The 20,120-nt window shown below is 37.4% G+C and overlaps 1 pseudogene; it reads right to left on the bottom strand.

Moving 5' to 3' along the window:
• Positions 1 to 5,182: 5,182 nt before the first annotated feature.
• Positions 5,183 to 8,209, bottom strand: LOC128594651 (ubiquitin-conjugating enzyme E2 variant 1-like; annotated as a pseudogene).
• Positions 8,210 to 20,120: the final 11,911 nt, after the last annotated feature.

The raw sequence follows: 20,120 nt of genomic DNA, 5'->3' as shown, positions 1-20,120 counted from the left end.
CGGAGGTGGCGGGTTCAAACCCAGCCCCGGCCAAAAACCACACACACACACACACACACACAAATAAATAAATTAATTAAATTAAATTAAATTAAAAAAAAGAAAAAATGGTAGACAGAAGCTGGGTGGGGAAGAGGACAATGGCCATTTTATAGATGGAATTAGTTTAGATCAATGGCAGAGGTGGAAATGAGAAAAAAATAAAAGACTAAATTGGAAAGAGATTAGGCTGGTTAATATGTAAGCAAAAGATGGGAATGTTTAATAATGAGCATATGAAGTTGGGAGAACAGAATTAGATGCAGGACTTCATTGAAGGAAGATCTTGTTCTTCTGGGAAATTAACCTGTCGTGTGACCTTTGTATGTAGGAGAAAGAGCCATAAATCGGATGAGAAGATCAGTAGTTCTGTTTTTTTAGTTACTAAAAAAAAATCAATGTCTTTGAGTCAAACTTATCTGTAAAAGGAACATAAAATATCGTCCCTGTTTTTCCTCTAGGGTAGGTGTGAGGGAAAGTGAAATCCTTGCAGCACTTTATAAAATAAAAAGTGCAATACAAGTGTAAGCCATTTTTACTGTCATGTTGTTAAAATGACAGTCTTCTCTTTAATTAAGTAGGTGAGGTGAAGGCTAGGCTAACCAGTTTGATGCAAGCATTCCAAATGTACATCTCCCCTCAGGAGTTTGAAACTTAAAAGTTATAGAATATATCAGAATTCAATTTAAATTATCAGCACTTAGATCTCCATGTATCTTCGAATTAGGCTGAATTTGCCTGTTGGGTCTGGAATATACCATTTTCCCCAAACATCCATATATGAAGCAGTCCTTCCCCATGGCTTAAAGTGTCCATTCCAGTGGAGTAACTTGGCAGCCTTTATAAACTGGGGTGAATATCGTTTTCCAGCACTGGAACCTTATAATTCAGATAAAAAGAGCCAAATGATTGTACCAGTCAGACACAGCACAGTGCTGTGCCAAATTGTGCAGAAAACTTAAAAGGAAACGTTTTCTGCTTACCAAGGTGGCGGACATTCCACATAGGGTCAATGGTGGAATGCTGTTGATAAAATACGATAAGTAGAGGAGGTGTTGTAATGCTGCCAGCCAGTGATCTGCTGTACAATCCCTCTCTTTGTGGGACAGATAATAAATGTTAGTGAAGAATAAAAAAAAAAAAATAGAAATTAAAAACTAAAATGCATGGCCAAAAGATAATTCTATAAATATTAATATCATCTCTTTCTATATCTGCCTATCTACCCATCTGTCTTATCCCATAATCAATAAGTATAGGACCTTTGAATTGAAAAATTAGAGAAATTTGGTGTAGTACTTGGTCCAGCTCTGTGAATTTACAAAAGACAGAGGTTAAATTCACACGACAAATTAATGGTAGACCCAGAACCAAATTCTGGGTTTCAGTTTCTGGGAACATGCTCTTGACCATGCCTTTTGTACAGTGTTTTGAGCCCTTAATTTGAAATCTCTTGAGTAAGACTATTGTTACAATTCGATTTCTTTATAGTAGGGTACCTATGAAAAATGTAGGTCAAAAAGTTTGAGATAAAGGTTATGAGTCATAACTTTAGGATAAAAATACCACTTGAAGTCATAGAATCATTATTATTACCATTTTATATATGAAAATTTAAAGGCAACCAAATATCCATTTAAAGCAGCTCTATTACTTTTGAATAATAATCACCTCATTATACATGTAAGAAGCAGTCCTTAATACATGTGTGCTAATATATGTGTGTTAATAAATGCATCCCTGAGGGCAAGAATGATTTAGAAAATTGTAAGTGCATATGAAATGAACAATTATCGTTATTTTTTTTACCTCTAGCATGGTTTGATATGGCCTCTTCAGGTTGAGGATGTGCAGATTTCCAACAATTGGCAAAGGTCTGGGTCCTGGAGGAGAATGTTGCTTGGAAGCTTTAGCCATGGAGATTTTAATACTTAGAATAAAAATAAGAATTAGGACCAGAATTGGAAATAAGGCAGAAGAATCAATCCCACTCATGATTGTTAAGATGAAGTAATTATGAATGCAATAGAGATATTTGTGATTGCAACCAGATAAAATTAGCAGCTTCCAAAGCAACCTGATGGCATGAAGGTGTTACTTATAATCTTTGCTCTACCCTAATAGTCAATCTATTTTATAATTGAAATAAACTAAGCCCTACACTGTATCCTTGCCTTTTTTGAGCTCCTTTCCTCTTTCTCCCTTCTCACTTCTCATTTCCACCTGTTTTATAAAGGCCAGAAGGATTTTCTTTTCATGCAAAATAAGGATTAGTCTTAAAATTTCAGAGAAAATAACACAATGTGTTTAAGCTTCAATGTGAAATTTAAGCTTTCATAATATACAGTTAATTATATTATTTGCCAAGGTACACTATGATCTGTGTGTGATTGGTTAAACAACAAAATTGCGCCAGGGGTTTTAAGCTTTTCATGCAATAATGAGTTCATACGATTCCACCTCTTAAAAAGAGCCTCACAGAAACTCTTGAGGTCATAGAAAGACACTGTTTTTGTTAATGAGGGGTGTTCCCACTGATTACCCATATTGCAAGGGTACATGTCAAATCTATTAAGTGTAGAGTATAAATGTTTTAACACAGTAATTAAGTAGGTGAGGTGAAAGCTATGTTAACAAGTTTGATGTAAGCATTCCAAATTGTATATAAAATAAGCACATTGTACCCCATAAGTGCATTACTGTACAGAGTTATGAATTAATTAAAAAAAAGGAAATTAATGAGGGGAGGGCATAGATCCTAGCAAAGACCTTCAACAAGGTACTCAAGGTCTTTGAGCATTAGTTTCTTCAGATCATACCGAAGAAAATAACAATACATAAATGGATGAATTGTTAAGATGACTAAATAATTTAAGACACATACAACTCCTTGTATGTATTTAAAATTCAATACTTGGCATTCTTCATTTCTTTTTCCTTTTCATTCGGGGATAAGCTTTCTCACCTATGTTTGTTTTTCTTTCTAGATGGGGGAATTTTCTGACTTTTCTCTCATCAAATTTTTCATCATTCTATGCTCCTGATGTTTAACCGTGTATCTGGGAAACAGCTCATTCTAGTTGACTTGTTCAAAGAAGAAATGTATATTATTTTGTGTTGGAATGACTGTGAATAAAAACAGACACAATTGAACAATTGTGTATACATCTCTTTCTTTATATCAATTTTTCCTCAAGTCTTCACTAGTTGCTATGTGTAAAAAGATGGTCACAAAAGTTTCTTTATTGCTCTGCTTTCAGTGTGTTAAGATAATTGATATGGTTACCCTTATTTTCTAGGATATGAGTTAAGAAAGCTGGAAATTTTATGGCTTGGCGCCCATAGTCCCAGCTACTTGGGAGGCTGAGGCAAGAGAATCGCTTGAGCCCAAGAGTTTGAGGTTGCTGTGAGCTGTGATGCCACAGCACTCTACTGAGGGCAGTATAGTGAAATTGTGTCTTGAAAAAAGAAAAGAAAAAGCTGGAAATGTTCTGTCTACTATTACTTATTGGGAAGGGAGTAATGAAATCTTTGATCTGACTGTGGTTTCCGATTTACCCGTTTCTCTTGGCAGTTCTCTCCATTTTCGATTTCATGTATTTTGAAGCTCTGCCATCAGAAAAATAAATAACTAGGATTATTTTTAACTGTTTTAGTATGAATTACCTTTTTGTACTTGGTTATGCTTTAAAGTTTACTTGCTCTAATGCTACTATAACTTTTCTAGCTTTTTTATGACTAATATAAACATGGCACAAGTTTTTATCATCCCTTTACTTTTAACCTATTTTTGTTCTTATTGAATATATTTAAAGTGCATTTCTTTTTTGTTTTTAACACAATAAATTGCTTTAATTTCTGTATGCCTCCACACTTCAGCATTTACTGGTCCTGAACAGAACGTGAAAAAACACAGCAATTTGCAGGGAAGTCATGCCCGCCAATTTTGGGGATCAGCTGTGTGCACAGTTCTTTCTGGATTCTCACTGAGGATTGGATCATGAGAAACAGCAGCACCAAAACCACAGTATGCACTGAATTCAAGGTTTTTTTTGTTCCAGTTGTCAAACTCCAACCTGACCCTAATAGATTGCAAGGATGACCAAGTGATGGACCTGTTTACAACTTTTTCGATCTTTGAAAGCAATTACAGGAAAAGAAAACCATTTAGAGGACTCGTGTGTGTTTTCAAGTGTTCTCATGTGGGCTTTCTCCAGGTTTAACCACCAAGGACTCTGAGAGCTGGCAGATCTGAGTGACCCTGCTGACTGTTCTTTTCATCTTATCAAAACATGAGCTAAAAAAATCATCAGCTGATGATGACAGCAGATGTGGCAGGGCCGAGGATCCAATTCATTTCCCAGGCTGGGTGAATGAATACATACAATTCCAAAACTAAATGAGGGAGGTCAGAGACTCTTTCAGAACTTACGTGATGGCCTCTGGCCAAAGCAAGGAAGTGTCATGGAGTGTTGGGTGGTGACAGTCAGGTGGGGGAAAGAAGATGAGAAAGCCTGAATTCCTCACTAAATCCCAACTTCAGAGGGGAGCAGAAGGGTTACAATTTATGCTTTGGCCAAGGGCAGGCGTGGAGGAGAATGGGAAGGGGATGATAGCTTGGAAGGGGGCATAATTTAAGACGTAAAGAAGTCAGAGGTGCAAACAAAGCACCCCACACTCCCAGCAGTAGTCCCACAAGCTGTGACCTGAAACCTTCTAGTCTAACAAGCTAAAGGGCTGCTGCAGGGAGGGGAGGAGACAGGGGCAGGTAAAAGGAGAGAAGGCAGAGACCCCAGGCCTGTAATCAGCAGCAAGGTGAATGTGTGCTGGGTCTTTTCTCAGTTGTGTTAGATGCGCCCACCAGTTATGATGGGAACCGATTTAAATATACTTTCTTGATCGGAGAAGTTCAGCTATGTGGACAGTGGTTACACTAGATGTGATGATCTGTTACAGCACAACTTATATATTTCAAATGGACAATAATTAGTATCATTTACAGTATCTTAAGCCTTTGAATGGGAGCTTCCTTTCCAGTACTTTGAGGTCTACAAGATATATCTAGAAAATTTACTACTGTGGAAAATGAGGTCTGTTTAAATTGAATGGGGGGGGAGGGGAAGGCCTGTGATTTTCCTTTTGATTAATTACTGTAACACTGTCCTGCAGGTGGCTGAGGGACTTTCATATTTTCTTTAGACATCATTAGGTACCAAAGCTCTTGCAGGACAACTTTGATGCTGTATGAATTCTACCATTTTGCTAGCACTGATATGGCACTTGGGTCCACCACTCCATTAGAACTATTAACTGCATTCATATTAATTTTTGTTACAAATCCTACAAAGGGGGTGCTTCCGGGTATTTAGGTCCACATTCCATTTTAAGGCTATATATTTGGTTTTCATAAATTGTATTTGGAGGCTCAATTATCATCCCTATCCATCTTGCGTCGTGTCTTCATCGTCTTCTAGACCCCAGCTAACTGATGAATTGATTAGTGTCTGACAGTCAGTCCCTAGGTAGCTTCAGGAGGGGGGTTGGTCACAGGAAAGACCAAGGGATAATTAGAAGGTTGAGCCTTTTAGCCCCACATCTGATCTCTGGGGAGAGGAGGAAGGCTGAAGGTTACTTTGATTACCAAAGGCCAATGACTTAATCAATTATGCCTACTTATAATGAAGCCCAAATGAGCTGAGCTGAGCTTCTAGATAGCTGAGCACACAGAGCTTCCTGGAGCTGGGACACCCAGAGAGTCATGGAAGGTTCCACTTTCTACACCTTATCTTATACCTCACCCTGCACATATCTTCATCAGTATCCTTTGTAATATCCTTTATAATAAGTCCATGGTGTCAGGTTTGAATCAGCCTACTTGTGCTAACTCAGACTCTGTGCTGGGAGGTTTCATGATGATTCCGTGGCCAACAATACGCTTTCAAATTCATCCTTTATTGTGAGGCTTTCACACACAATCATGCAGATATATTCACACACAAGCAGTAATAAGATAGAGGGGGAACAAACCATAGTGAACAGCTGAAGAGACCAGCACCTTGACAGGTGAACCTGGTGGGTCCAGAATTTCCTCAAAATGCTGATCAGGCTGGCGGTGGGCAGCAATACTCTTCTTAGGCACAGCTTCCAGTGGCCAGGCTACTGTTAGCCCAGAGGCCTCAGAATTCTCGTGGGCAGAGCTTCCGCAGGTGTGTCGGCCATGGCTGTTCTCTTTGCTGTCTTTATGGACACCGTAGACGTGTCAAAGATCATTATCTTGACTGCCTTTTGGCTTCACGTTCTTGGTTCTTGTCAGGTCTCCTGGGTCCCAGGTGCCTGGCCACAGGTGGTGTCATCTCATCCCCACAGTCCATTATATATATGTTTTTCATTTTGAGGGGTCAGCAGTTTCACTGTGGGCTGAGTCACTTGTTATAAGTGCCTCCATGCTGAGCATTTAGAATCATAAAACACTATTTAACACAAACCACTAAACAAAAGTAAGTATTTCTTAGAGTTCTATCAGCTTCTATAGCAAATTAATTAAACTCAAGAAGGGGGTCATATTAACCCTACTTTATTTAGCAACTTGATGGTTGACATTTCACATGAGGGGGCAGTTTTTTGGGATTGAACCCTCAATCAATGTGATCTGTTGCCATCTTCAGGTAGATAGTGCTAGAATTGAGTTGAATATGACAAGCAGCTGGTGCCTGCTACAGAATTACTGAGTGACTGCTGATGGGGAGAGATGCCCCTATATATTTTTATGTGACCAAAGGTCATAGAAGTCTTCTGTGTTGAGACTATTGTGGTATGAAAGCAGAGAAAAAAGTTTGTTTTTCCTATTCAGCAGAACTCTCTTAAGTTGTACAATATTGGGTTAAATATTGGTAAAGCAAAGATTGGTAAAGCATGAAAACATCTCAATTTTCACCCAACTGGCTATAACTATAGCCCATAATTATAAACTAATCTCTCAGATTTAATGGGAATCAAAAATAATACAGAAATCGGTCATCTGAGTAGAGTCTGAGATTTTTAATGAAATTGTGCAATCAATCCGAATAGTATTATATACTACTTTAAGTGATTTTGAAATAGGTAATGCACTGTTAACAGAAAAGACCAAACTCTGTAAAATAATTTAAAGAGATTTATTCTTTAGACAAATATGTGCAACCAGAGTCCAGAGAGGCAAGCTCAAGAAGTCTTGAGCAAGTGGTCTCACCACGGTTGGATGATAGTTTGATTTTTTCAACATCTTAGAGAGAATGGAATTGCATGCAAAATCGTAACTCAATATATAGTAGACATATAATGGTTTGGCATCAAAAGGCAGGACATCTGAAGTGAGAACTTAGAGGTTACAGGTGGGTTTACAGATTCTTTGGTTTGCATTTGGTTAAAGAAATGAAGCTTTGTCTAAAGGCTTGGAATGTTTTAATTTAAGGTTAAAAAAAAAGAAACTCTGCTAAGCAGGACAAGTCACCTCAAGTGATCTGTTTAGTAAATTGATAATCCACATATGTAGTACAACTTTGTTTTACTTACATGGTTTTAGGTCCTGTTAATGGTTTAGTGTCTTATTGTTATAAAGAGTAACTCTGGAGACAGGGTGCATAACTAGCTGTGTCTGACCTTCCTTCTCCTGTTGGCTAGCAGCTCAGCTTTAAGATGTTTTAGGAGTTCCCTTGGCCAAGAGGGGTACATTACAAAAGTTTACAAAGAGGTAGCCAACACATAGAGAATATTTTGTAAATATTTCGTAAGATTTTGTAATGAATATTTTGTAAACAAGGGTACATTTATCTACAATTTCCCATTTTTCTATGTATGATGACTTATGGGTGACTTTTGGGACACCTGTATATTTTCCTCTTTGTCCAAGATCTGCCAGGAACAGCATCAAAAGCAAAACTTTTACTTTGTACTTTGTCCCATCTTTGTCAGGTAGTGTGGCTCCCTAGCCTGGGTCCGTAGGTCCTTAGCAAGATCCTGAGACCAAGGAACTTGGAGCCAAAAGGCTTATAGCTAATGAAACGTTCTAGACTTGATGGCAGTGGAGGTGGACAGGTACTTTTAACCTTTGGGGGGACATAAGAGCAATACTCAAAATGTTGACAGCAAGGTTATGAAGTTACCTTACCAATAAGCTTTGAACTGTTATCATCTTGGATTTAATTATAGAAATTTGTTATATAAAACAAAAGTATTGTTAAACATCCAAGCTAAGGAATTTAGAGACTTTTGTTATACAGTAATATTTTAAGTCTATGGGAAGCAGGAATTGTTTATCAATTTTTATCAATTGTTTATCAAAGGGATGCTTGACCACATAGCCCCCAAAGTCAAAATGTCTCATTTTGCCCAGTATTTAGGCATCTATGTGTCTGTCTTTGATGTAGAGGGTCTGAACTAATTTTGTTCCTTTTAATTGGCCCTTACAAATTCATAGGCCCCTGTCTTCTGTTATAGTCCTTGGGGCTAGAGGGAGGATGTTTGTATTTTAAGTAGAAGGGAGTTGGCAATGGAGAATAGATTGGGGCTAGTGGGATTAAATACTTTGCAAATTCTGGAGATATTAGGTAAAGTTTCCTATGTACTTAATATTTATCTTGACTCTGGAAAACAAAGCATAATGAATCAGTAATATTTTTTTAAAAGTTTATAAAAAATATTTTAGCTCTTTTGATGACTTTTTTAAAAGAAGCAAATCTTATATTGTAACTGATTACAAACTGTTGTTTGAGAAAAATCAAAATAAAATAATAATTGTGAATAATAAGAGTCTTAGAATAGGCTTGGCTCCCGTAGCTTAGTGGTTAGGGCACCATCCACATACACCGGGGCCGGTGGGTTCAAACCCGGCCTGAGCCTGCCAAACAATAATGACAACTACAACAACACCAACAACAAAATAGCTGGGTATTGTGGCAGGCACCTGTAGTACCAGCTACTTGGAAGGCTGAGACAAAAGAATCACTTAAGCCCAAGAGTTTGAGGTTGCTGTGAGCTGTGATGCCACAGCACTCTACCAAGGGTGACACAGTGAGACTCCGTCTCAAAAAAAAAAAAAAAAAAAGTCTTAGAATAGCAATGGTTAAAGATAGAGATTTGATTATTTCTGTGGAGCATCACAAAGTAGCATAATAATTATACTTATTATTGATAACATATTCTAAGATCAGGATTTTAGGAATCTCATAATTCCAGCATAAATATTTATAATATATTTATAAAAACATAACCTAAAGAAAGCTAAACACCATTTCATATTTGACAATGTTTCCTGTATGGTTTTAACGTACCAAATAAATCTGATATGTTTTTGTTCAACTTTCAGTAGCTCTAGTATTAAAAAGTTACTTTGAGGTAAAAAAAGATTGAATTTAGAATTGTTTTACTTTTTTATTATTTACTTTTTATTCTTTTTTGTTTGTTTGTTTTTTTGCAGTTTTGGCTGGGGCCGGGTTTGAACCCACCACCCCCCGTATATGGGGCCAGTGCCCTACTCCTTGAGCCACAGGCACCACCCTTATTCTTTTTTAAATTTAGAATTTTGCTTTTGGAAAGTTTGTTAAATAATTTTGAAATGTTTGTTCAAAAAGAGAATCACGAGTTATTGCAAAATGACGATCATTTATTTAATCAAGAGCAATAGTTATAAAGATATTTTAAAGGCAATGTAAGAAGTTACCTGGATATAAAACCTTCACTCTTAAAGTTTAGTTTTCTTAGTCAGTGAAAAATCTAGTAGAAACAACATAGGGATTGGTTTGATAAAGTAGAAGATCTTTGCTTCTTTTATAAGCTAGTTCTCCAAAAGGTGAAGAAAAACCTTCTTTCGTGTGATTGTTCTGTTTGTTTTTAATGGAAAGTACATTTAGACGATTTAGAAGTTAAATCTGATGAAAATAGTATTTGAGTTAATCAGTAACAACAGGAATGCATCCAGGGTCATGAGGGTACAGTATATGAATTATAAAAACTAGTATCTTGACTAGGGGAACAGATGACTCTTAGCAATAGCACAAGACGTTTTCTGACTATATTAAATAATTTAGATGCACCGAGAAAAGGCAAGGGTATAAAATCAAGTTACATTGGAAGAAAACGTTGCTTTTCTAAATCTTTAAGAAAAAATATTCTAACATTAGCCCATAACAATAGACTTAGAACCAAAGGGGGCAAAATATTACAGGAGACAATGAAAAGTTGAAGGTGAGGGTTATCATCCCAGCATTTCTAAGGGGAGAAAAAGCTGAAGGCAGCAAGACATTCAATAAGGTGAACTTTTAAGATAGGAGTCTGACAAGTGTTTTTCCCCCCAAGAAATATGTTATAGAATCAATACATTTTTGTAATTTCATTAAGAGAAAATTAATATTTTAATTATAACCAACATTTTCTTTCTTAATTATAGCTGACTAGATCGCATAAGAAATTATTTCATAAATTTCCTTCTGTGTGCTTTCTCTCCACTTGCACAGCCATCTACAACATGTGTAAGCTTTTGTTTTGTCTTAAATTTCTCTTTTCTTAGATAACTAGTTACGTTTTATTTAAAGACAAAAAATTACCATATAAGATCCTTTGTCTACAATATCATTCTCCTTTCTGTTTAACTTTTTATACACAAAATATACTTTTATATTCGTAGCTTTCTTTACATCTCTTTTTCCTACTTATGGATTCTTCTTTTTTTTTTTTTTTTTTTCCTTAATCTCCTTTTCGGTAAAATGGGTTATGGAAGGGGAAGTTCAGAGAGACCTTGAGCTTTCTTTAGGTAGTTCTTTAGGTAGTGTGTAAACATACCCTATTTTAAAATAATGAAAATTTTTCCATGATACATATCAGTGTTTTTTAGATCCGAGCCATTTTATAATTTTTAGACATGTGCTTTCCTGTAATTTTTTGTAAATTGGAAATGACCCAGATATTTAACATCTTTATTTAATTAAACAAAACTTTAAGGTTTTAAATTGCATGAAAATTTTATCTTTAAGCATTTATCCCACTTACATTTACCTAATTCATGTATTTATTTTAATATTTTACTTAGATACTAGTTATGATTTTAAGTTAATTTTTCACTATTTTTCTATTCACTCTGTGAATTAGATATATAACACAGACCAGGAAGTAAAATGCAGTTTTAATTACTACTTTTAAACTAAAAAAATCCTACCAAGTAAACAAAGTCTACAAATGTCAGTATTCTAAGATTTGCTGTTTTGAATAATGCATCATCTTTTCTAACTATTTTAAGTATGCAAGTTTTAGAGCATATCTTGTTTAAAAATGTTAACCAATTGGATCCTTCTAAAACACCTACATGCCCAAACATAATTTATTGCCTTTATAGGGATTAAAGGTCCCTGGCCACCCAAAGATTAGCTACTTTAAAGGTTTAAAGGGCCCTCTGTGTCCCCATAAATGTTTACTGAAAAATTATTGACATAAGGCAGACTACCAGGAGAAAAAATTACAGATTTATTTTAAAACATATACATGGAAATGTTTGAAATGAAACTCAAAGATGCAGAGGAAATTCTCAATTTTTATAGTTTGGTTCAACAAAGTATTAACCATGTAGAAATAGGATTGGACAAAATGATTAGGATCTAATGATAATGGGCTGACTTGGGGGAACCCCTCAGGCCTTTTTGTCTAGACACTCACCCCTCTCAGGCATGCATTCCTTCCTTCTGAGTGTGAGGGAGGGTCCTCCCTGGAGTGGGAGTCTCACAGTTCAACAAGTTAGGCCAGTTTATACGTGGAATAATTTTAGGTTTTAAGGCTGGCTTTCTGAAAAATGGGTTCTGGATTTAATAATCCACCCTGAAGAAAAGGGATTCTGGTTCCCAAGGCTAGCCTCAGGGAGGAATGGGACCAAGGGGCAGGAGAATGAGGGATGTTCAGAGCACGTTTGCTGCAGAGGCCTTCATTTTAGGGTAGTTTTCTGAGTCCCATCAAGATGATGTCACCTGAAGGTAGACGGAACAAACCTTCCACACCAGTCTTTGGCGTCTCAAACAATGACACAAAGTTGAAACATGTTTTGTTTTTTCCCCCCACATGAGAATCAAGACTAGGTATTTTAAAAACAATCTAAATAGTCTAAAAACTTTTCCAACTTGTGTGGGTAGCAGCTGTAGTGTCCGCTGGCATTCCAGAGGACTCCTGCGGAACGCCCAGGGTTGTCAAATGTTTAGCAGAGTAGGCAAGAAACTAGTCTGGGAAATGTCTAGATAGAAATCAGGAGTTTAGCAGAGACTGGATATCAATAAAGTAAAGCAACTGACAATTACCCCCAAGCTGTAGCTATCTAACCTGTAGGCTGTAACTCTCCCTCATTAAACCTCTATCATAATGTCCTTTGATCCATAATTTAGTACTTCCCTAACTTTCACCCTGATACCTCTCTATTCCTTAAACAAAATACCACCTGTTTAAGTCATGAGACTGTTAACTTCTCACTTTTTTACTTTGTATATACACGGCCCCCACCCCCTAAAGAAAGGGTCTTGAGAATTGGGTTCCAGGCTGTACCTATCTGCCTCCTACAGGCAAATAAGGTGTCAGTCTCTCCTGGTCTCTAGATAGAAACTTCGTGTGTGAATTTATCAGACCTTTCCTCCCTCTGTCTGCCAGACACTCCCCCATCCTAGCAGTCTGGAAGTTTCCTCTTGGGGAATTCTCAGTCAGCCATGTTTCGGCTCCCTCCCTAGCTGCAACAAACTTGAATATAAACTTGGGTACAAGTAATACGTTCAGAGAGTAAGATTGCTTTGAGCTTTCCCTTAGATTCTAAGAGCAACCACCTTGTTCATGTTAGAGATTCATTTCACATTTTTGTATGTGGCGGGCTTTGCTGCGAGGGTACACAGCAGTCAGCAGGCAAAGAACCTAGGAAGTCCAGAGGGGCTGGAGCAAAAAGAAAAATGAAGCTTGAGTTTGATTTAAGCTCTTGTGAATACAGCTCCTAGGGCAGCTTTAAATCTCTCAGTATTACTAATATCACATGATGAAAAGGATGGGTCAGAAACAGACTTTGCATGTACCTTTCCACAGGCATTGAAATTGGTGGAAGAAACTTCTCAACAACTAAGATTAAGAGACCAGAACAGCTTTTGGATTTTCTCTGGGAGGAGGCCAATGTGCAACCTTCCTGGGTGTTCCTGATTGAGGGTTCATCGGAAACCAGCTTCCTCCACCACACGCCCAAGTTTGACCCCAAGAGGACCAAAGTTGAGTACGAGTACCTGACGTGTGCTAGTCTAGTGGCAAAGTCCAGTCCATGGTTGGTGATGACATCACCTAGGCCACCAGTGACTGGCTGGGTCTGAGGATTACAGTGAAACTGACTATTCAGAACAGATAGGCCTAGGTTGAAGTGGTACCTCCTGCCTCTGCTCTGATCATCAAAGTCCTCAAGCAACCACCAAGAGACAGAAAGAAAGAGAAACATTAAACACAATAGAAAATAACTTTTTTTTTTTTAAGACAGAATCTCTCTTGGTCGCCCTGGTGGAATGTCGTGGTGTCATTTCACTTATGGGCTCAAATGATCCTCCTGCCTCAGTTTTTCTACTTTAGTAGAGATGAGGGGGGGTCTATTTCTTGCTCAGGGTGGTCTTGAACTCCTGAGCTCAAGCAATCCACCTGTAGGACATCCTCAAGTGGAGGTTTACAGGTTATAGGTGCATTAAAGTTTCTTTGATTTGCAATTGGTTAATAAAATGAAGTTTTGCCCAAAGGTATGGAATGTTTTGAGTTAAGATAAGGCAGTCTGTTAATGAGAAACAAGCCACAGGACACATACGAAGACTCAGGTGATCCAAAAAGTAAGTTGGTGACCTGCAGGTGTGGTTTAACCTGTAGATTACACAGCTGTGGTCTGTTAATGTTTAGTATCTCACCGTTACAAAGTGTAATTCTAGAGGGGGCATAACCAGGTGAGTCTGACCTCCCTTTTCCTTATGGGGTGGCAACTCAGCTTTAAGGTTTATTTGGGGTCCCATTGGCCAAGAGTGAGTACATTTAGTCAGCTGGGGGGCATAAGCTTTATTTAAGTTTATAGCACATACATACCAAAAACACTCTTTCAGTGCCTCAGAGTTGGGCCAGGCCTCAGGGCTCTCCCTTAGGGAGAGACGCTTCTTGGTGTTTTGTGCCCAAACTTGAGACTACAGGGGTGTGGAAAGTATGAGATGGGGGGCTGGGAGGAGTGGCATTTTGCTGGGAGCCTGGTAGTAAGTGAAAAAAAAAAAAAAATCAGGAGAGAAGAAACCGGAAAATGACTTTTAGTGAGAAGAAACCGGAAAATGACTTTTAGTGCAATAAAAGTGGAAAAACACTAAAAGAAAAGAAGCATGTTAGAAAAAAATGAGAAGAGACATAAGGAAAGAAATAAAAACTAGTCTCGGTCACGGATAGCCATATTTTAAATATATATGTATATAATATTTTCAGGTTCATGAATGTTTACACACAAACCTACACACACACAGACTAACGTACACAGCCTAAATCCAGTCTTTCAAGCAAGTGAGTGGGCGTCCCTTTCTCTATTTTTACATTTACCCTTGAATTTTACCCTATTTTCTTGCACTATTCTCCCTTAGTGTGAATATTAACCTAAATTTATATAAACGTATCCCATAATCTACATAGCCAAAATTCCAAGAAGAAACAAACCAATATAGTAGGAAGAAATTGTAATCCCAAAGGATTTTTGCCAGGGAAGGAAAGGGACTATTGCATTGTAGGTGGAGGGACTCTTGAAATAGGAAGCCTGCTATGATCCTAGGTCTACAAGCCCCTTAAGAGCGCAGAGGGGAATAAACAAGGCTAGAAAGAGCTGGTGTGGGAAGTAGAATGAAGGGGCAGCACGATCAATCGCATAGATGAGAGAATATTTAATCATGGGCCAGCTTATCCTCGGGAAGGGTTGTGTTCTGGCTCAGGCTGAGGGTGTGCCAAAGCTCAGCAGCCTGGGGGAAGGAAAGAAGCTTAACTAGTTTGGTTAACATGCCTTTTTGCTATGATTGATCCGGGAACAAGTAGTTCAGCTAATCATTTGTGAGGAATTTGGAGGAACTTGTGTTTGGAGAAGTTGTGCTTGGCCTTGTCACAGGTAAACACGGGGCCTCCTAAGTCTAAGTCTCGCCTAAGCCATGTATTTCCTTTCTCTTGTCACAGTAAACCATTTTCCAGAGCATACAGGGGTGTATGTGAATAATGAGGATTCCTCTAACCTCCACTATTTCCCAGGAGCACAGGGCTCAGGTCAAATTCAACATTGTCACATCTCTGCTATTTAATGTTTGGCGTGTTAATTGAAAATCTTGTTTAAAAGTTATAAACGGAATTAGAGGATAAAGATCCCCATGTGTACATTTATTCATCAACCTTGGGTTGTAAAACAAGGGGCCTTCCTTTGAATCTGCTACTGAAATTTTCTCTCCTCTTATGTCATAAACTACACAGAAAGTGCTTTGTCTAAGCTGCTCAGTTTAGTTTCTTTAAAGAACATAAAGAAACCTGAGAAACAATTGGAGTGAAGATTCTCTCTCTGTTTGCATCTTTCCAGTCTTTTACTGTTGCCTTGCTTATATCGAAGGCAGAAGCAGCAAGTTTTATTAACTTCTTTTTTATTGTCATTTTTAAAGTAACTTGTCATTATAGTATTTCTAATATATTTAGCATAAAATTACCACTCTTATTAAGTACACTTATAAAACATAATTTCACTGTGAATTGGATGTTTTAGAAATGCTCAATAAAATCAAGATGTTTAAATTGCCTCTTTCAAACAGTGTTAAGAAAGCTGGTAACATAATTGTTTGAGATCTGGCCTTTGCTCTCAGCTTCTAGGACTTAACCCCTAAGCACTTGAAATAAAGAGATTTTTTTTTTTTTTTTTTTTTTTAACCTGGAGGCCATGGATCATGCTGGACAGTCTGTCTTAACAATGTGACTTAACGGTGTGAGTTTTGGGCCATGTGGTATCAGCTTGACCTCTGGAGGGGTAAGAGATTAAGGTCAGCTATGTCAACTATTGCGAGCTGTCGACCATGTTTGCATACCCAAGCCCCAGTTAAGACTCTCGACACTAAGTATCAGGTGAATGTCCCTCATTGGCAATATTCCATGTGTTTTGCCACATAGCATTGCCAGAGGTAAGCCCTGTTTACTAGACCTCACTGGGAGAGGACAGCTGCAGGCTTGTGTGTGGAGTTCTCCTGGGCTCAACTCTATGCACCTCTTCCCTTGCTTGATTTTAATCTGTATCCTTTTATGATAATAAACCATGACCATTAGTGTAATGTTATTTTTATGAATACTGTGAATCTTTCTAAGACATTTTTGAATTTGAGGATGGTCTTGGGGACTGCTGAACTTTGCACTATCTAGTATAGTCAGCATAGAAATTGCTCTTTTTGTTAAGTACACTCATGAAATGAAAGAGAGCATAAAATTAGATGTTTTAGAAAGGCAAGTAGCTAAAATTTCATCATTCAAACAAGTAGTAAGTAAACTAGTAACATGTAATTGAATTATATGATTACAGGAACATGTATGATAGGTATAAACAGATAACAGTGAACACAGGAGAAAACTTATCACTTAAACGAGGGAGCATCATGTTGTGAGAGTTTTCAGCTTGTGAGCCTCTTGGTGTGTTTTCCAAAGAACTGGAGAGCTTTGCTTAATTCCATGAGTCCAGTAAAGTGGATGTGAGTAAAGGAAACTTACATTGCATGTTGGTTAAGAAAATGATGAGCAGACAATTTTGCCTGATTTTTCTCACTTCAGACCCATGAATTTTTAACTAATCATTATGTATGGATATTTAATGATATCCTTAAAAGGTTCCTTTACCCAGGACTTTTTGAAGATGTCAAAATGGCTTGTATAGAATGAACCAACAAGTTGCAATGCAAAATATTTTCTATTTACTCTGTATGGTTGATAAATTCAAAGGGATGTATTACGGCATCTAATATGAAGCTAACTTCTATTTTATTCAAGAACTGGTGATTGAAAAAGAGTGCTTCTAAGAGAATAGTTTTGACTGAACTAGATTCGTCTTAGATCAGATCCTAGAAATACTCCTGTGGCTCCTAATGGCCTCAGATTTCAGGATTTTGCTTTCAGATTCGTCACTGTGAGATTTTAAATTTAGCACATGCACTTATTCAGGGAAGTAGGGATGGGTTAGTCAATTGGTTTCCATTTGTTTTTCTCTATTATGAACTGAATGCTGGCTGGCTGTTGGGACAGCCCAGGCTGGCAGTGTCGTGATGCAGCTCATTGCTTGTGTGCTCTGGTCCCTGTGGACCTGCCCTCTCCCTTCTTGGTCACACTTTGCAAGAGAACTGTATACCATGCAGAGCTCACATGGATTTAAAAAAATCATTTTATTCTTGGAATCAGGCATAAACTGATTTCCTTAATGTACAATATGTTAAATAACCACCACACATTGAACCAGCAGCTTATGGAACAATATTTTGCAATTACTTCTTGTACCATTTTTTTCATATTGCGCTAGAATTTTGGGAGAAGGGTGGCTAGTATTGTTCTGGTTCAATGTAGATGTAATCCTTTGCTCCTTCAATAAGATTAAAAGATTTTCAAAGGGAGAAAAAAAGCTAAATTTATAATGCAAATCCAGAAGATAGAGTTATCCCAGGGTGACAGGTCACTACTCTTTATTCCACTGCCAAAATTTTTAACTTTTCTTTCTCTTCCCCTTCTCATTTCTTCTTTTAATGAACAGGGCAGTTATGTAGCCAATGGGTTAAGCAGAGCAAGATAGGTGTCCACACCTGGTGGTGAATTTGACGTGATAGATCAGAACGTGCTGAGGGAGCCTGAGCAGTGTAGGGAAGAGGGCTGCTCACTGGGGACAGTAAGAGCCAAGAGAGAAAGGAAGATGACCACAAGAAGAATGGTTTGATATGTTGTCATAGCCTGGTGCAGGCCTCCACCCAGGGGGAGTTCTGGTGATGGAAAGAAGTTGTAGTGAGTATGGGTTAGCAGTAGTGAGGGAGGCTGGTTATTTCTAAGAGCTTGGCCTAGTAAGACATTGTGATAAGGACAATAGGTGTCAAGTTTATCACTGGTGGACAAGGGGGCTCCAAATACTAGAATGAATTGTGGGCATTGTGTTAAAATTAGACATGTTTGTGTGAATTTAAATTTGGAATCAAGTCATTTCTTTTATATTACTTAAATCTAGTGTGCCATGAAGAATCATGCAATAAAATTCACAGAGCTTATGGGAAAATGATGTTGAACACAAAACTTAGACATTTTATCAGTGAAACGCGCATACACACACACAGACACACACAATATTGCACCTAATAAAAATGTAAGTGCAGTTTACATATGTTAAATGAATAAGAAATAGATAAGTCCTTTGTGAAATATGCCACTTGACCTCGAAAAGAACCCAAAGTTTGCTTGTGGAAGTAGACTTCAGAAGAACTGCAACTTGGAGTTATTATGAAATGGTGGAAGGTGGGTTATTTGAATCAGACAGAAAGTTGTGACACCAGATGTGTGCATCTCATAGCACTGAGGCAGCAGGTAGATGTTATGAGTTGGTGTGTGCATGTGTACACGTGTGTCACGTGTGTGCACACATGCATGTTTCATGTACAGACGTGATTCAGCCAGGTGCAATTTTCCGTGTTCATTTTGTGTTTCTTGCAAACAAATCATGCATAAGCAAATACAAAATCTACGGTCTGCACAATTTGTTTCTTAATATGCTACATTTTCTAAACAAATATTATAGCAGAACTCATTGTACATAAAAATATATAGATACAGAAATAATTATAGATGCAAATATATGCAATTGCATACATATTTATAATCCCTAACTCTCATAGCTAAAAGGATTGGGGAAAGGCACCACCTCGATTAGAAATTAGATGTCAATCCAGGAGAATATTATTTTGGCATTTGGCAAATATCTGATTCATGCAGCCAGACATTGCTGTGCCTCCCTGTGTTTTCAGAATTGTCATTCAAGTTACCCCAGCAGCTGGAATTTAACTCCCAGGGAATAGTGAAAGAAACAGGCAGTCTACCTAGTGGGGTTCCAGCACTCAAAGTGAAGAGAATCAAGAAAAAACACAAAATAAATGACTTCTAACAAAATAGAGCAATTGGAAAAGTACACCACATCCCTCAATAGATCCTTAGAGTTCTCCTACCTTGTGTGATAAACAGGTTAAAGACTATGGAAACAAGGGCAGAAGCTTAAAGATCTCAGCTTTCACCAAACTGTCTGAAATTGCATTTAATAATAATGGGCCAATCTTCTAGATTTACATAAGAATAAAGAATGACAAAAACTTCCTGAAAATAGTCATCTAAGTAGAGCTTGAGATTTTTAATCAAACTGACTAAACATCATAAATAGTATGATTTAACATCTTAAATATTTTCTTTTTGGAAACAGACAAGGTATAAATAGTGCTATTTGTGTTGACAAAGCAGGGTTAGATTTTGAACTGGAACAAAAATAGCACCCCCTCCATAAACAAAATCATAATGGTAATTAAAGGCATCAAACACAGCACATGTATATGCACACATATCCTCAAATACACACAACACACACAAAAGAATTTGCCCAATCTACAAAAATAAACTACATGTGCTTGCTTCGGCAGCACATATACCAAAATATTTTATACTATGATTTAGAAACAAACAAAAATGAAGGAATGGATGAATGGAACCACAAAAGTAAAGATAGGGAAGAAAATAGATTTGGATAACAGATCTAGCACACTTTCCGTGTGAACACAGGAGTGGTAAAAAAGAAAAATGAACAGATGGAGAAGAGGAAGTTACTAACACTGGGAGGAAATTTATCTGAACAAAGACTCAAGTCTTAAGATTAAAATGCTTTATTAAAGTCCAGCCATGATAGATAAAAAAGGCAATGTACAGCTGTGATAAAAAGACCACAAACTTCTTATTTAAAAGAAGATGCATGTCTGAAAGAAGTCACCTATGACTAATAACATAATTAGGATATAAAAATAAAT

This window comes from Nycticebus coucang, chromosome 9 (genome assembly GCF_027406575.1).
Source record: "Nycticebus coucang isolate mNycCou1 chromosome 9, mNycCou1.pri, whole genome shotgun sequence".
Classification (NCBI taxonomy): Eukaryota; Metazoa; Chordata; class Mammalia; order Primates; family Lorisidae; genus Nycticebus; species Nycticebus coucang.
This window is presented reverse-complemented; position numbering and strand designations above follow the sequence as displayed.